Consider the following 16,144-nt stretch of genomic DNA (forward strand, 5'->3'; position numbering starts at 1 on the left):
TTGCCACCAATACAGTTAAAGTTTTGTCATCTTTCTCCTGTCAGTTGGGTTATGAAAGATCTCTGTGGGCTAAGCTATTTATTGTTTCTGTTTTTGCATCATAAATTGTCAAAAATAAAATGAGTTGGGCATTTTGTAACCTGTAACAGTTAAAAAATAGAAGTAAATTTTTCAAATCATCCAAAATAGTTAGTGCCAGACTTCAAAGCCTGCACCCAAATAGCCTTTTAATTTTAAATACTGTTGTATGTGCCCAACCTTCAAATAACTAATTGTGTTATGAAATTTAACAGTTTGGTCCACATTTTTCAGTTCAGTTTTTTTTTTTACTGAAACTGGCCTGTTTTTTCTAAGTAAAAATTATCACAAAAATTTTAGTTACATTAGAATGTTTCCAAGTTTTTAGTCAGAAACTTTTTTTTCATTATTAATTTATAACATCTCTGCGATTCTTTTTTAGAAAAATGAGATTTTTCTTTTATTTTTTTCTAACTTTTTAGTGGAGAATTTAGAATAAACATATTTAAAATAAATGACTGAGTTTAAGTCCTGCAACAATTAAATCAACCATGATTTGAGATTTACTTTCCTCTGCTTTCTAGGACCAGATTTTTAAACTTGATGTCCATATATACCTATAACTACAGTCCCAAATCAAATACCTTTGAAGTTGGAGTGTTGATAATGACCATGATAAATATCCTGCCATGTGTATGTATTTCCCTTTGTGTTGTAAGGCTGTGATTTAGCATAAATAAATGCTCACTACAATGTTCGCACTGGGGTGTTTATTTCCCATGGCTCCCCTTGGCTGCAAATGGTGAACTGGAGCCAATAAGAGCCAAGGGTCTATACTAGTCATTCCCTACCCCAAATATGAATATAAGTTAGTACTTGATCATGGGAGCAAGACCCACCAGCAAGACAAAACCAAATAAAAATGAAAAAAAAAAATCCCAGAAATTAAAGGGCTACAATTAGCTGCTGCATTACAAAAACTATTTAAGAAACAGATTTAGCATGGCTCTATCCTAAATCTTTAAAGAACTAAATTAGTTTTTTTTTTCTCGTTTTCATAATCCGGTGTGATGTTTGAAGTTCTGAATCAGTTTTTTGTTTCTTATTTTTCTTCTCTCTCCTATTTTGGAGAGGTTGGAGAGGCACCAGTTCAGGCATCAAGGCACAGGCTAAGACAGAATATTAAATGTATTTACGTGCTCAAGTTGACTTAGAAAATATAGGCCAAATTTGAGACCTAGTCACATGATTAAGTGGAATGTCAGTCCTCTACAGCAATGTGTGTTGGCTCAGTACCAATGAGACTAAATTATGAAGATAGACATCACTACAAGGATGCCAGAGGTACTTCATACTCTCAACAGATGAAGGATCTCTATGGCTGTGAAGAGAAGGTGCGCAATGTTCCCTGTAACCTGTAAGCAGACTGCTTGGGCAGCCACCTAGGAGAGATTCGAATGCCATCAAGCTGATTAGTACATCACCCAAAGCCAGCAGCATGTGTTTCCACTGGTGGTGCATATCTGCAAATGTCTTAGTACATATAACAATATTTATTCTGCACATGGACAGAAAAAAATAGGATATTGAGGTAGGAAGGGAGCTCAATTAAAAGAAAAGCACTGGGGCATTCAAGGAACCTTTTGAGAATGTCACAATATACTTCACAATGGTTTATCAGGCTCCACAGCTGAGATAGGTGTGCACAAAAGGACAAAAGTGAAAGTACAAATATCTAATAAGAGTCTCAAGGAAAGAGAAGAAACCCTGAATTAGTTAAAAAACAGCTAACTGGCAAGAAACTAGAAGAAATACTACACAAGAGCAACAATTTCTAAGTAATTACCACCATTGCAAGTGGAGAGAATGCTAGATTTCAAACAGAAAGTGACAGCCTGCCTGCCAAGATAACAGCTGCACCAAGGTCATCTGACAGAGCCATCCCCAATGAACTAAAGGCTTGTAACCAAACCCAAGGATGATTCTGGTGCTCTTTTTTTTTTTTTTTGGTAAGGAAAATACAGCTGAAAGTGCTAATGTGCAAACAGACATAAGATAAACACGATGGGCCTCAAACACTGGCTCTGAGTAGCATATCAGCGGCTGAACAGGCCACTGCTCAAGCATTGATTCTGGGAACAAGATGTAGCCATGTGACCAGAAAGCCATTAAGAAGCCGTTACCACAGTTATTGATAAATGTCCAATAAAAGGCAGAATAATCCTCTCATGTCAGAAGGATCAGATTCTCTAATCTTAGCCCCGTCCTTGACATCTATATTTGGCTATTACTTTGTGGTGGTTGGTTTTAGTTGGTTTTATTTTTTTGTTTGAAAGTAAAAGGGAAAACTGTAAGAGTCACCACAAACCAATCAAAATCCAGAGACTTTTCCTGTAGGGAAGTTGGAGACAAAAGTTGACAGTACTGAGTACAGGGAAATGCCTCTCTCAGGCCTACACATAATACACCGTGCCAGGCCCTATCTCCTCTTGACCCCGGCACAGCTTTTCAATACTCCAATTCCCCACTGTTCTGCTCTTTTGGCGGCTACTTTTCTGGGTCTGCTCCCTGCTACCCTTATGCAACAAGAGCACTCCAGCTGTTCTCCACATGGCACTGGGAAGGATGGCAGTTCAGATATCCCCCCTCCTTGCTTAGCCTACGCCTCGGCGTAGGGAGTGATCTGACTGGGAGCAATAAACCCTTTAGCCCTGCTGGCAAAGTATTTCATCCTGAAAAGGCTACTTACCAAAAAGGTGAACTCTTGTTATGGCAGCTAGAATGAAACCAAAACATTAGAGGCAGTGTCTGTCCAGGTGTCACTTGTGTGTTCACATGAGCTATCTACTGATTCAGCTGGGAAAAACTGACAAATCTTATATACAGAGAGGGTCTCCGTAGTTGTAAATGCAGGGACATTATTATTATCATTATTATTCTTTCATAGAATCATAGAACCACAGAGCTGGAAGAGACCTCAGAAGGTCATCAAGTCCAGCCCCCTGCTCTAGGCAAGACCAATCCCAACTAAATCAACCCGGTCAGGGCTTTGTCAAGCCAAGACTTAAACACCTGTAGGGGTGGAGACTCCACTACTTCCCTAGGTAACCCATTCCAGTGCGTCACTACCCTCCTAGTGAAATTGTTTTTCCTAATATCCAAACTAGACCTCTCCCGCCACAACTTGAGACCATTGCTCCTTGTTCTGCTATCTGTCACTACTGTGAACAGCCTTTCTCCAGCCTCTTTGGAACGTCCCTTCAGGAAGTTGAAGGCTGCTATCAAATCCCCCATCACTCTTCGCTTCTGCAGACTAAACAGACCCAACTCCCTCAGCCTCTCCTCATAAGTCATATGCTCCAGCCCCCTAATCATTTTGGTTGCCCTCCACTGGACCCTCTCCAATGCATCCACATCCTTTTTGTAGTGGGGGACCCAGAACTGGACACAATACTCCAGATGTGGCCTCACCAAAGCCGAATAAAGGGGAATAATGACATCTCTGGGTCTGTTTCTAATGCTCCTCTTAACGCAACCTAATATGCCATTAGCCTTCTTGGCTACAAGGGCACACTGTTGACTCATATTCAGCTTCTCATCCACTGTAACCCCCAGGTCCTTTTCTGCAGAATTACTACTTAGCTGGTTGGTCCCAAGCCTGTAACAATGCTTGGGATTCTTCCGTCCCAAGTGCAGGACTCTGCACTTGTCCTTGTTGAACCTCATCAGATTTCTTGTGGCCCAATACTCCAATTTGTCTAAGTCACTCTCGACCCTATCTCTGCCCTCAAGCTTATCTACCTCTCCCCCTAGCTTAGTGTCATCTGCAAACTTGCTGAGGGTGCAATCTATCCCCTCATCCAGATCATTAATAAAGATATTGAACAAAACCGGTCCTAGAACCGAACCTTGGGGCACTCCGCTAGAAACCGACCGCCATCCTGACATCGAGCCATTGATCACTACCCACTGGGCCTGGCCTTCTATCCATCTTTTTTCCATCTTACTGTCCATTTATCCAATCCACATTCCCTTAACTTGCTGGCAAGAATATTGTGGGAGACTGTATCAAAAGCCTTGCTAAAGTCAAGGTATATCACATCCACTGACTTTCCCACATCCACAGAGCCAGTTACCTCATCATAGAAGCTAATCAGATTGGTCAGGCACGACTTTCCCTTTGTGAATCCATGCTGACTATTCCTAATCACTTTCCGCTCTTCCGAGTGCCTCCGAATGGATTCCTTAAGAATCCCTTCCATGATTTTTCCAGGAACCGAGGTAAGACTGACCAGCCTATAGTTCCCTGGATCGTCCTTCTTCCCTTTTTTGAAGATGGGCACTACATTTGCCTTTTTCCAATCATCTGGGATTTCTCCCGACCTCCACAACTTTTCAAAGATAATGGCCAAAGGCTCCTCACTGACATTTGCCAACTCCCTCAATATCCTTGGATACATTAAGTCCGGACCCATGGATTTGTGTATGTTTAGCTTTTCTAAATAGTTCCTAACCTGTTCTTTACCCACCATCTTCATCCCATCTTGCGTCACTTAGCGCATTAGTTCAGGAGCCCACCTTGTCCATGAATACAGAGGCAAAGAAAGCACTGAGTACTTTAGCTTTCCCTACATCATCTGTCACTAGGTTACCTCCTTTATCCAGTACGGGCTGCACACCCTCTCTGATTATCTTCTTGTTAACATGCCTGTAGAAACCTTTCTTGTTATCCTTCACATCCTTAGCCAGTCGCAATTCCATTTGCGCTTTCGCCTTCCTGAAAATCCTCCAGCATTCTCGAGCTATACATTTAAACTCCTCCCTGGTTGTTTGTCCAAGTTTCCACTTTTTGTAAGCTTCCTTTTTGTGCTTAAGTTCACCAAGGATTTCCCCTGTAAGCCAATCAGGTCTCCTACCATGTTTGCCTCTCTTTCTACCCATCGGGATGGTTTCTTTCTGTGCCTTCAATAAGGCTTCTTTAAAATACTGCCAGCTGTCCTGGACTCCTTTCCCCTTCATGTTAGCATCCCAGGGGATTCTTCCCATCAGATCTCTGAGGGAGTCAAAATCTGCCTTTTTGAAGTCCAAGGTGTGTATTTTACTACTCTCTTTTCTTCCTTTGGTCAGGATCCTGAAATCTATCATCTCATGATCACTGCTTCCCAGTTTGTCACCCACCTCTATTTCCCCAATTAGTTCATCCCTGTTTGTGAGCAGAAGGTCAAGCTGCGTACAGCCCCTAGTCGGATCCTTCATCACTTGTACCAAGAAGTTATCCCCAACATTCTCCAAAAACTTCCTGGATTGTCTGTGTACTGCCGTATTGGTTTCTCAACAGATGTTAGGGTGATTAAAGTCCCCTTCGAGAACCAAGGCCTGTGATCTGGAAGCTTCTCTCAGTTGTCCATAGAAAGCCTCATCTACCTCATCCACCTGATTCGGTGGCCTGTAGCAGACACCAACCACAACATCACTGTTGTTGTTTGCTCCTTTAAACTTAACCCATAGACTCTCAACAGGTTTTTCTCCCTCTTTATACTGGAGTTCAGAGCAATCATAGTGCTCTCTTACATATAGTGCAACTCCTCCTTCTTTTCTCCCCTGCCTGTTCTTCCTGAACAATCTATACCCTTCCATGACAGCGCTCCAGTCAGGCAAGCCATCCCATCAAGTCTCTGTTATCCCAATTTAAATCATATTTCTTGGACTGGGCCAGGGCTTTCAGTTCTTCCTGTTTGTTGCCCAGGCTTCTCGCATTAGTGTACAAACACCTCAGATAACCAGTTGATCACCCTACCTTCTCCATTCGAATCAAGGGTCCTCCTTTGTTGCTTGTTCCTCTTTGCATTTCTTCCCGGTATCTGACTTTCCCACTCCCCTCAGGGTTTTGGTCACCATCCCCCGACGAACCTAATTTAAAGCCCTGCTCAGTAGGTTTGCAAGCGTACCCGCGAAGATGCTCCTTCCTCTCTTCGTTAGGTGGATCCCATCTCTTCCTAATAATCCTTGTGCCTGGAACAGAGTCCCATGGTCGAAGAAACCAAAGCCCTCTCTGCAACACCACCTGTGCAACCATGCATTTACTTCCTCAATTTGACGATCCCTGCCCAGTCCTTTCCCTTCAACAGGGAGGATGGACGAGAACACCACTTGTGCTCTGAATTCTTGGATCCTTCTTCCCAGTGCTACATAATCTGCAGTAGCCTGCTCAAGGTCATTCTTGGCCGTATCATTAGTTCCCACATGGATAAGCAGGAAGGGGAGCAATCCGAAGGTTTGATCAATTTGGTAAGCCTCTCAGTCACATCCTGAATGCGAGTGCCCGGTAAGCAGCACACCTCTCGAGATTCCAGGTCCAGACAGCAGATGGATGTCTCAGTCCCTCTTAGAAGGGAGCCCCCGACCACCACCACCCGTCATTTTCTTTTGGGAGTGGTGGCCGTGGAACCCCCATCCCTAGGACTATGCATCCCCTGCCTTCCAGTAGACGGTGTTCTCTTCCAGTTTCTTCCTTGTGAGGTCCCTTCCAAAGCATTCAGCACTGCAAAGCCTGTGGAGAGAGCCTGAAAGCTCTATAGAATTGGGGGATTTCCATGCTGACCTTTTCTCCCTTCTAGAAGTTACATGTTGCCAGTTTACTTCCTGGTCCCGTACTTCCCTCTCTGGCTCTTCTGCCTGCCGTGCTTGAAGGATTAAACACTGCCTTCTATCAAGGAAGTCTTCATCCTCTCTGATCGAGTGTAGGGTCGACACTTGGGCCTCCAGTCCTCTAATTTTTTCTTCCAAAATGGTGACCAGCTTGCACTTAGTGTAGATGAAATCCGTTCTTTCTTTCAGGAGGAAGACAAACATGGCACACTCCATGCAGGTAGCAACAGCAGACCTATCACCATCCATCGCTGCTGTCCTGGAGAAGGGATTTAAAAAGAAAAGCAAGAGAACCTCTCCCCTTTCCCAACTCCCTCTCTAAACTCCCTGTTAGCACCCACCTGTTCGCAAGCTCCTTGGTTGCTTGTCCACTGCCTTATAAAGCCCTGGAGTGCCTGAAAGTCCCTCCCCCTACCAAGACTCAGCCAATCAGCAGAGGCTTCAAAAATTCAACTTTAATTAGAAGCCAACAGTTTCCACCTGCCAATCACAGCACACGCTCCATGAAGGGGAGAGGGAGAGGAAGTGGAGAAAAAAAATTATTCTTATTCTCATTATTTCTTTAACATTCTATAACAAACAATCAAAGTGAACATGAGTGCAATCTCGGCAAGTTGTTTGGTTTCTACTCTATGAATAAAGCAGTCCCAAGTTAATATATAAATAAATGCATCCAAATTATTTTAGTAGGCCAGTGACAAAATTTAAAAAAAATTATTAATAACATTAAGTCATAGTCTGATTTTTGATGGACAATTTTGTAATGTACATGAAGATCTAATGTAATCAGTCAGCAAACATCTAATATGGGATCTTTCTTTTTACACTTTCTGATAAATGCCCTTTGGTATAAAAAGAATATAAAATAGGGTTGAGTTCCCTTTGTGTCATGCTAGAGCACACAGGATGATGGATAAGTGTCCTATTTTCATAGAAGTGCTCAGACTGCCTGCTGTGAATAATATAGGCTATGCTCAGTGACATCTCAGAGGCAGTAATGGGTTCTAACTTCTGACCAGCTCTGTGAAAATTGTACAAAACTGCAACTTTGCAAATGCTAAAGAAATCTGCAAAGAGCTCTCCTCTGCTAGGTTTTCTAGCTGTAACATAACATAATTGTCAGACATTTTATTCTGTTCTACTTTTGTTTTATGATGTGAGAGACTTAGATTTAAATAACAGTAGTGCAATATGTAATATTATAATAATATTATATTACTAAATAACATGCAAAATGTTTGCTTGTGATCAATGGTGTCTCCCATTATGAGGTGTGGTGCATAGGTATGCCAGCCTAAGGCTACATCTATACTGCAGACTTCTTCCTCAAAAGCTTGTGCAAATGAAGCACCGAGTAGACTATTGCCATGCTTCATTTGCATATTTAATTAGCAGCCATTTTTGCGCAAGAGACTTTTAATTAGACAGCTCCTTTTTGTGCAAAGCCCCTTTCTTGTGCAAGAGCCATTCTTCCTCATTTTTTCAGGAAGAATAGCTCTTGCACAAGAGGGGGGTTTGCACAAAAGCCTCTCATGCAAAAATGGCTGCTAATGAATTATGCAAATGAAGCACAGTGATATTCTACTCTGCGCTTCATTTGCATAAGCTTTTGTGGAAGAAAGCTGAAGTACAGATGTAGCCTTGGTGTGCTGGCTTGGCATTGCTGATCGATGCATTCTAGGAGCACAGCCTTGAGTCTCCCGATTCCCCTTCCTTCTCATGTGGTGACCTCTGGGATGAAAGCTATCAGCATGCATATAATACCATCCTTGCTCCACTGTGCACAGTGTCAAGGTCCACGTAGCCTATGCAGAAGATAAAAAGGGTTCTCACTCCTCTATGTGGGTAGTAGCCAATGCCATACTCTAGCCTAAAAATATTTAAAGCTATTTTGATACACTTTGTATCTGCATTATATTCAGGGGAAATTTACAGCAGGGAAAATTTATTGAGTAGATGGATTCATATTTGATAATCAGGCTAGTTAACTTTCACTCATATTGATTGTATTATATTCTGGATTGTCTCACCGTTTTCCCTGTGTTTCAGTTCTTTTCCCAGCAGCTTTTGTTTGGAAAGGCTTAAAAGACAATCTAAAGCTTTAAAAAATCCCAAGTGAAACAGCTAGAAACTAATTTCTTAGAATACTTTTAGGATGTTTGCTTCAGTGGAGAAAAAGAGACTATACATTTTCCTTCTAATGGTACTGGTGAGATCATGCACTGTCTAAAGCTTTCACTGCTAGTTCTCTGATTTTCATTGTTTGACTACACACTTTGAATGGCAATTTGTCACGTTAAATAGAAGAAGTGTCAACATATTCTTTATATCTGGGGGGTTCCTCATAGTGAAGAGCCAACACAGACTTGATTTTTGGCTGCCATTGGAGACTGAGGCCTAGAAAATCCTGGGAAGTCAATTGTATTGATTTTTCTCAAGAGCTCACTGTGACCCAGTGACCACACATCAATGTTCAATTTGCTAAAGAACAAAAGGACCTTCCTTTTCTATTTTGGCTGAGAGGTGAATGTAGGAGTATTGTTTTATTTTCCTTCCCCCTCTCTTCAATACACAATAAAGGTCCTAGAAACCTAGAATAACATGGCCATGGTCTGTGTTTGATTGAAAACAGAGAAGAATCATTTTTCAGAGTTTGTTAGCTGAATCATCTTAACCTTTTCCTGTCATCTGATGTTAAAAGCTTTAAAACCACTAGGGTAATAGTTGTTAGTAACGGGGCAACATAGTGCTTGCATTAAAAGCTAGCTTAAAGAATAGAATGCTTAATGTTTCTGCCTCATGTAGGGTGGGATATATCCTGGTTGGGAAGATGGAATGGTCTAAACACTGCTTTAGTAAATCAGCTTATAAATATTACTGCTAATAGGTTAACAGTTTCATATGAACAGTGGAAATCCATTAGTTTCATATGAAGTCACTGTATGGAAGAGAGATTCAAACAAATCAACAGATCCAGAAAAGTTTTTCAGTTACTAGGTTGGGCAGTCAGCAATGTTTCATATTATTTTCCTTTCTGCCCTCTCTGCCTCTATTCCAGTGGGTCTGATATGAGTTATTGACTGAGTGTTGTTGAATATAAGACTATATGATCCCCGTCTCTTTAAAAAGAAGCAGGGCATACAGAGAGCTGACCTCCACATGATACCTCTGGATGAGTCAATAACAATGGAAAAACATCATCTATAGATTTCCACAAAGATCAGTCAGCTTTGGGATACAGAGGTACTTCTTTGGACATAAGGGAAGGATTCTGTCCACTCTCCTGACTGATTCCAGTACAGTACCGCAAAGGACTGACAGAAAATTCCTCTGGTGCACACACTGTTTTGGGGCACCATGAGCAGCCCTATGTTGGTCCATGCTGCAAGCCACAACTCAGGTCATATTCTATGGTGGAACTGTAATGTTTTGTGCCACCAGATAGCTGAGCTATTTAAGGCTATAAAGCAGGAATGGGCAATAAGGATCCCACAGGCCGCAGGCTGTTCACCAGGGTTAGCCCCTGGTGGGCAGTGGATACTTCATTTACCTGCACATCTATAGGTTAGGCTGCTTGCAGCTCCCGTGAGCTGTGGATCACCATTCCTGGCCAATGGAAGCTGCAGGAAGTGGCATGGACCAGGACACAGCTTTGTACAGCTCCCATTGGCCAGGAAAGGTGATGTGCAGCCAATGGGAGCTGCAAGTGATCATACCTAGGGATGTGCAGGTGAATAAGCTGCCAGCGGCCCACCTGGGGCTAACCCTGATGAACCACCTCTGAGTTATTGCCCACCCTGATGTACAGCCAGGAATCAAAGGTAGATTAAAGATTATTTTGTCAGTCTCACTCTGGGCTGTGCAATCTGTGCTTGATGTCCTAGAGACATAGCACAACATTTCGGTGAAATCGTAAAAGGCTGCAGCATGAAATAAGGAAAGAGAAAAACAAACCCATGTTTTTCCCAGTTTTCACTGTGGTTCATAGTACTACTGGTAATGGAAAGCTTCTAGTGGAAACCCTGAAGAGGAGAGAGGTATAAAAATAAGTTAAAGGAGAATAGTGGAAGGATGGAGGTAAGATTTGGGGTTGGTCCTGCTTTAAGCAGGGTGTTGGACTAGCTGACCTCCAAAGGACTCTGCAAACTATGGTTCTGAAAAAGTTTAACTAGATTGGGAAAGATTAACACAGAAAGATTTTGTCTAGACTGCAGACTTCTTTCAGAAGAAGTTTTTCTGGAAGAGATCTTCTGAAAAAACTTCTTCCAAAAGAGAGCGTTCACACTGCCAAAGCACATCGAAAAAGTGATCTGCTTTTTCTAAAGATAGAGTCCATACTGAAGGGATTCTGTGATTACTAGGGACGGAGAGGCCACCAGGGCACCTGTGCTTTTTCCTCTTTCCTCTTCTTTTGAAAGAACTCCCTCTTCCCCGTCCACACACGCGTTTTTCTGAAAGAGCTCTTCTGGAAAAAGGCTTCTTCCTCATAGAAAGAGGTTTACCAATGTCAGCAAAACCCCTCTGTTCTTTCGATTTTTTTTCCGAAAGAACGCAATTGAAGTGTGGATATATGCGAAGCTTTTTTCAGAAAAATGGCCGTTTTTCAAAAAACCCCTCTGCAGTGTAGACATACCCAAATTGAAGGGAAATCTGGTGGAACAGAGAATTATGGGGTACTAGAAACATGGATCCATTCACAGATCTTAGTAATTTTTCACATGTTCTTATACTGGCCTACAATGTGTTAACAGGGTTTCTGGGATTTTAATAACCAAATTACCGAGTTCTCGGTCTGTTTCACTATGAATGACTAGGAGACTGCAATTGAATGCTGGCTGATTAATGGCTCAATTAAACACCAGTATGAGATCTTACAAGGAGTGAATTAAGGACACTGTCACTATGACAATATTAACTCTTACTGTACTTCCATCTATAATTTTGTTTCTTGGCTTGATTTTATTTTTACTAAGGCTATATATCCTGTATACTACAGTAGTATCAGTTCCTTTTTTTTTTTTTTTTTTTTGGTAATGATGCTCACTCCCATTAAAACAAAAGGTAGTCCAGAACTAGAAATTGGTGAGTTTCCTGGCAACTACATCTAAACTCAAGTACATCATTAATGCCCATATACTTTCCATTCACCGTGCCAGACTATTTGATGCATTCATTCTCAGACTCTGATGCTGCACTGCCAGTAAATCAGCATTTTCTGGTAGTGGCATGTCATGCTGGGTAATGCCCTAGAAGTGGTGTAGCATTCCTGGAAATAAAAATACATGTTAGCAACCCAATAAATGATAAAGAAATATCCTGACCTATGTGAAGAGATTCTGTATTATCAATTCACATCTATAGATTATATTTGGGGTCTCAGGCTTAGTGGTGTTGCTCTCTATAATCCTATTTTACTTATTTACTGTGTTTTCAAATACAATAAACCCTGCCTGCTTAATTCTCCCAGCCCCAAATTCTAAATTAATTTTAAGCTTTCCTGCTTACAAAATGTTGCATAGGTTTTGAATTTGGGGGGGGGGGGTCTTTTGAATGGGAGAATTTTAATATTAGAATCTGAAGATATTCTTCAAAGTTCTAGTACTTAGATATAACCATGAGTGGTCACAGTTTTTGTCTGTTATTTACGCGTTTTCTCTGCTTTTAAAGAACAAGTATCATTTTCCCAAGCTCTTTCAAATTATAAAATTCTCACTAAAGTCCTTATGCTGTATAGACACATGCTTAGTTTAACACCTACATAGTTAACTTTGATTGATTTCAATGGGGCCATTTCCAATGGATTCAGGTCTTCCAGATCTGGAGACTATGGCTGTCTCTTGGATTCATTGTGTAACCAGATTTCCATAGGAATAGCATGTACTTTCCCTATAGTTCTCTTGCTTATTGTGGGGCCAGATTGTGCTTTTGGGTGGTGCACAGTTCAGCCTGCAGCAGTTCAGAGAAGTAATCATGACTCAGATTCCAAGAAAGGAACTCTGTTTCCAGGGGTTGGCAATCTGTTACTGATAAGGGGCCCTTCCCAGTGCCAGACTGCTATCTTCCTGCAGTGTCAATGCAGCGTACAGTACATTAGGGGACATGGGATACAGCCGAGGCTCTGTTATATTGTGCTGGGATTGTAGGCACCCAGCATCTACTGTCCCCTCCTCTAGTCCAGAAAAGGTCCAAGGGGGGCACTCAGGATGGGTATGCAATGGGGAGCGTATTTACTTCGGCTTTTGCCCTTGGGCTGTATAGTTCAAGTCGTGCCGTGTGCCTTCAAAGATTCAACATCTTCCAAATTACACCCTCTTCAAGCTCCAACCCATACAAATCTTAGTTCATAGACAGAAGAAAGGGTGAGAATGACCTGGTGGGGAGCACCCAAAACATCTTTTTTTTTACCCACTCTCATTGTCACATTAGTATGTCACCTCTCTGAGCTATTTGCTGAGGGGGACCTCAGATTGCTGAGCAGCATGATAGAAAAAGCCTTTACATGGTTGGCACCAGCTTAAACTATCTGAATCAAAAGCTGACAGTGTGACAACAGCTTTACCATAAAAAAAATCTTTCACTTAGTATATTTTATGGACCCCGGCACCATGCCTTTCCTGTCCCTTTCTCTGCAGTATCTAATGATGGCAGGCATTTCTTCTGTCAGTGGGTAAATAGCAGGAGTTCCACCTGTACTACCCCTGTTTCATTGGTTTTCTGATGTTCAGCAATATCCATCTCTTCTGGGAGTAATTTAGCATATCTCTACCTAATACATTTTATAATCGCAGACATTGTCAGACATCTGTGACATTTAGATTGCATTATGAAACATAAAATAGTGTATATGTTCAAACATCCAGGGGCTTTACTCATGCAATGCAATAAAAAAAAGACAGGAAGCATACAGAGTGTATGCACTTTGCATATCTGATTTTTGTCTCCTATATTTCAGAGCAGGGATTCTCAAACTGGAGGTGTGGACTCCAAAGTAGGTCATGATTGTCTTTTAATGGGCTTGCCAGGCTAGCTTAGACTTGCTGGGGCCCAACGCTGAAGCTGAAGTCCCCATCACCTGGGACCAAAGCCCAGGCCTGAGGGTTTCATCCCTGGGCAACAGCTGGAGAGGGGAGACTTTGCCCCCTCCTCCCCCCCCACACACACATGGAGCAGAGAGGCTCACATGAGCTCAGGCTAAGTTCCTGGGGTTATGTAATTTTTGTTGTCAGAATGGGGTCCTGGTGGAATGCAGTTTGAGAACCATTGTTCAGAGTCTTGTATGTATTGTCTGTTTGAGTCTGGAATACAGCAGTAATCAAGAGATTCAAAACTTCACAAACAGCTTTCTGATGAACTCCTTAAGGGGAGGCAATAAAAGGATTAGTTTCAGTGCTTCAACAAATGTAGGAGGCCATAGAAAAGAAATGCAGCTTCAGAATATAGAAGATAAAAACATGATATAGTTTCTTTCTGAGAATAATTTCTTCAGAGTCCTGCAAATTTTTATGCCACCTCCTGTTTCAAAATAGAGGAGTCAAGCTGACCTCCATTTTTTGTCCAATAATGAAAGCCTTAATGATTATCAAAACACTAACCTACTGCTATTTACAAGAAAGGCAGTAGTTGATTATCACCATAAATAACAGATTCTAACCTAACTAGGTTTGAATTGCAGAGACTGAGATGCCTAGCCAGTCATGTCTACTGAATCCCAGAATAATTACTAATAATACCTTAGCAAGAGCCGTCTGGCACATAGGTCAGGTATTTCATACCTGATGAAATTATAACCAGAATAGCTTCATAGGTTTGAAACAGGGGAGTTTCTTTGTGCTTCAGCAGTGCCAGTACAGCAAGAAGGTAAATCTTCCCATATTTAGAGTATGTGTAGAAGTGTAATGGAGGTTGTATAGGACATGAAAACTAAAGTTGTAAGGAAAAAATGTTGCCTTTTTAGGCCCAGTTGTCTGTCACCATGCTTTTTTTCCTATTCTTTTATATCATTTCAAAGCAAATTCAAGGTGGGTGTAAAATGTTTCCAAATTAAAATGTCAGTATTTTATACGCACTACTCAATTACCTTTCATGGATGCCAAGATGATGGCCACCAACCAATAATAACTATTTTTGCTTTTTTTCAGCACAGATAACACAAACTGGTCAGGGAGTACTAGGGATCATGCAATGCAATCCCTCATAACCATTCAGGGTACTAAGCTACAAGAAATCAGAATCTCAACATCTACTGGACTTACATCTTCCTCCCTCAGTCAAGGAAAAAAATGTAACATATTGAAAAGAATGACTGTTAATAACATTTTCACACTTTTGTCTATCTGGTACACACATAACTGGTTCTATAGTAACTGGCTAGTCAGCAGTACTAAAGAGTTTCTGGGAGCAAATACTGGATTTGCTGCTTATTTCATAACAGGTACTTGAGTTTCATGTTGTAAGTGAATAAAGGGGTAATGTAAGAGGTGAGGAAGGCATGGCTAAGAGCTAGTTAGTCAATTATTGTAATTAATTAGCATTTTTGCTTAGCAACAAAAGTGTGCATGTTCTTTATAGTCAGATTAAAAAACATGTTGAGTGCCTTCAACATTGATCAGCTTCTTTAAAAAACAGGCCAATAATTATTGCATTCTGAATTTTACACTTTTAAATGAGCTAAGACATAGCATAATGTTTCAAAGGGCTATTGAGAGCTAAATATTATCTAGCCTTTTGCCCATATAGAAGAATGGTTTCCATTTTACACTTTAAATGGTTCTTATTTTAGAGCTGAAAAGAAGAGAGCTATCAAACAAGAAGCTCATCAATCACTGATTTGAACATGGTCCCTGTATCTGTAAATGCAATTCCTTGTTTCATAACACATAAACTCGGGGTTTATATACATGGTGGCACTAAGGAAAATTAATCCAAATTTATTAAAATGTGAAGTTAAAGTGTATTTGTTAAACTGCACTGACATGCATAGATATTCTAACTGATAATTAAAGAGTTCTTAATGTGGCTGAGTTTAGTTCATGTCCAAAGTCAATTAAGATAAACCGAATTAAAGCCACTTTAATTTTGAATCAGAATGACCACGCAGAAGTTTAATGCAGTTGGATAATCAATTTTAAATTCTCTCATTTAGTTAATTTGTATTAATTTTCCTGAGAGTCTTTGTGTAGACAAGCCCTTAGCAGGATCAGTGTCTGAGGCTTTATCTTTCTTCGCCCCTTCTTAATTACATATTTGTCACTGTGTTACACTGCACAGATTGTTGCACGGGGTAGGCATAGGAACTATAATGCTAATTAGTCCTCAGAAATGTTCCTTAAGTAGTTTAAAATTAATGCATGGGAATTTGAAGTTTATGATCATGAGGGATTGATGATATTGGCATGCATTGTGATATTTGCACCACACAACTCTCTGCATTACATTATCCCTAGCACTCCCTGACCAGATTGTATTACTTTGTGCTGAA

This window comes from Pelodiscus sinensis, chromosome 1, assembly GCF_052426305.1.
Source record: "Pelodiscus sinensis isolate ZL-2025 chromosome 1, ASM5242630v1, whole genome shotgun sequence".
Taxonomy (NCBI): domain Eukaryota; kingdom Metazoa; phylum Chordata; order Testudines; family Trionychidae; genus Pelodiscus; species Pelodiscus sinensis.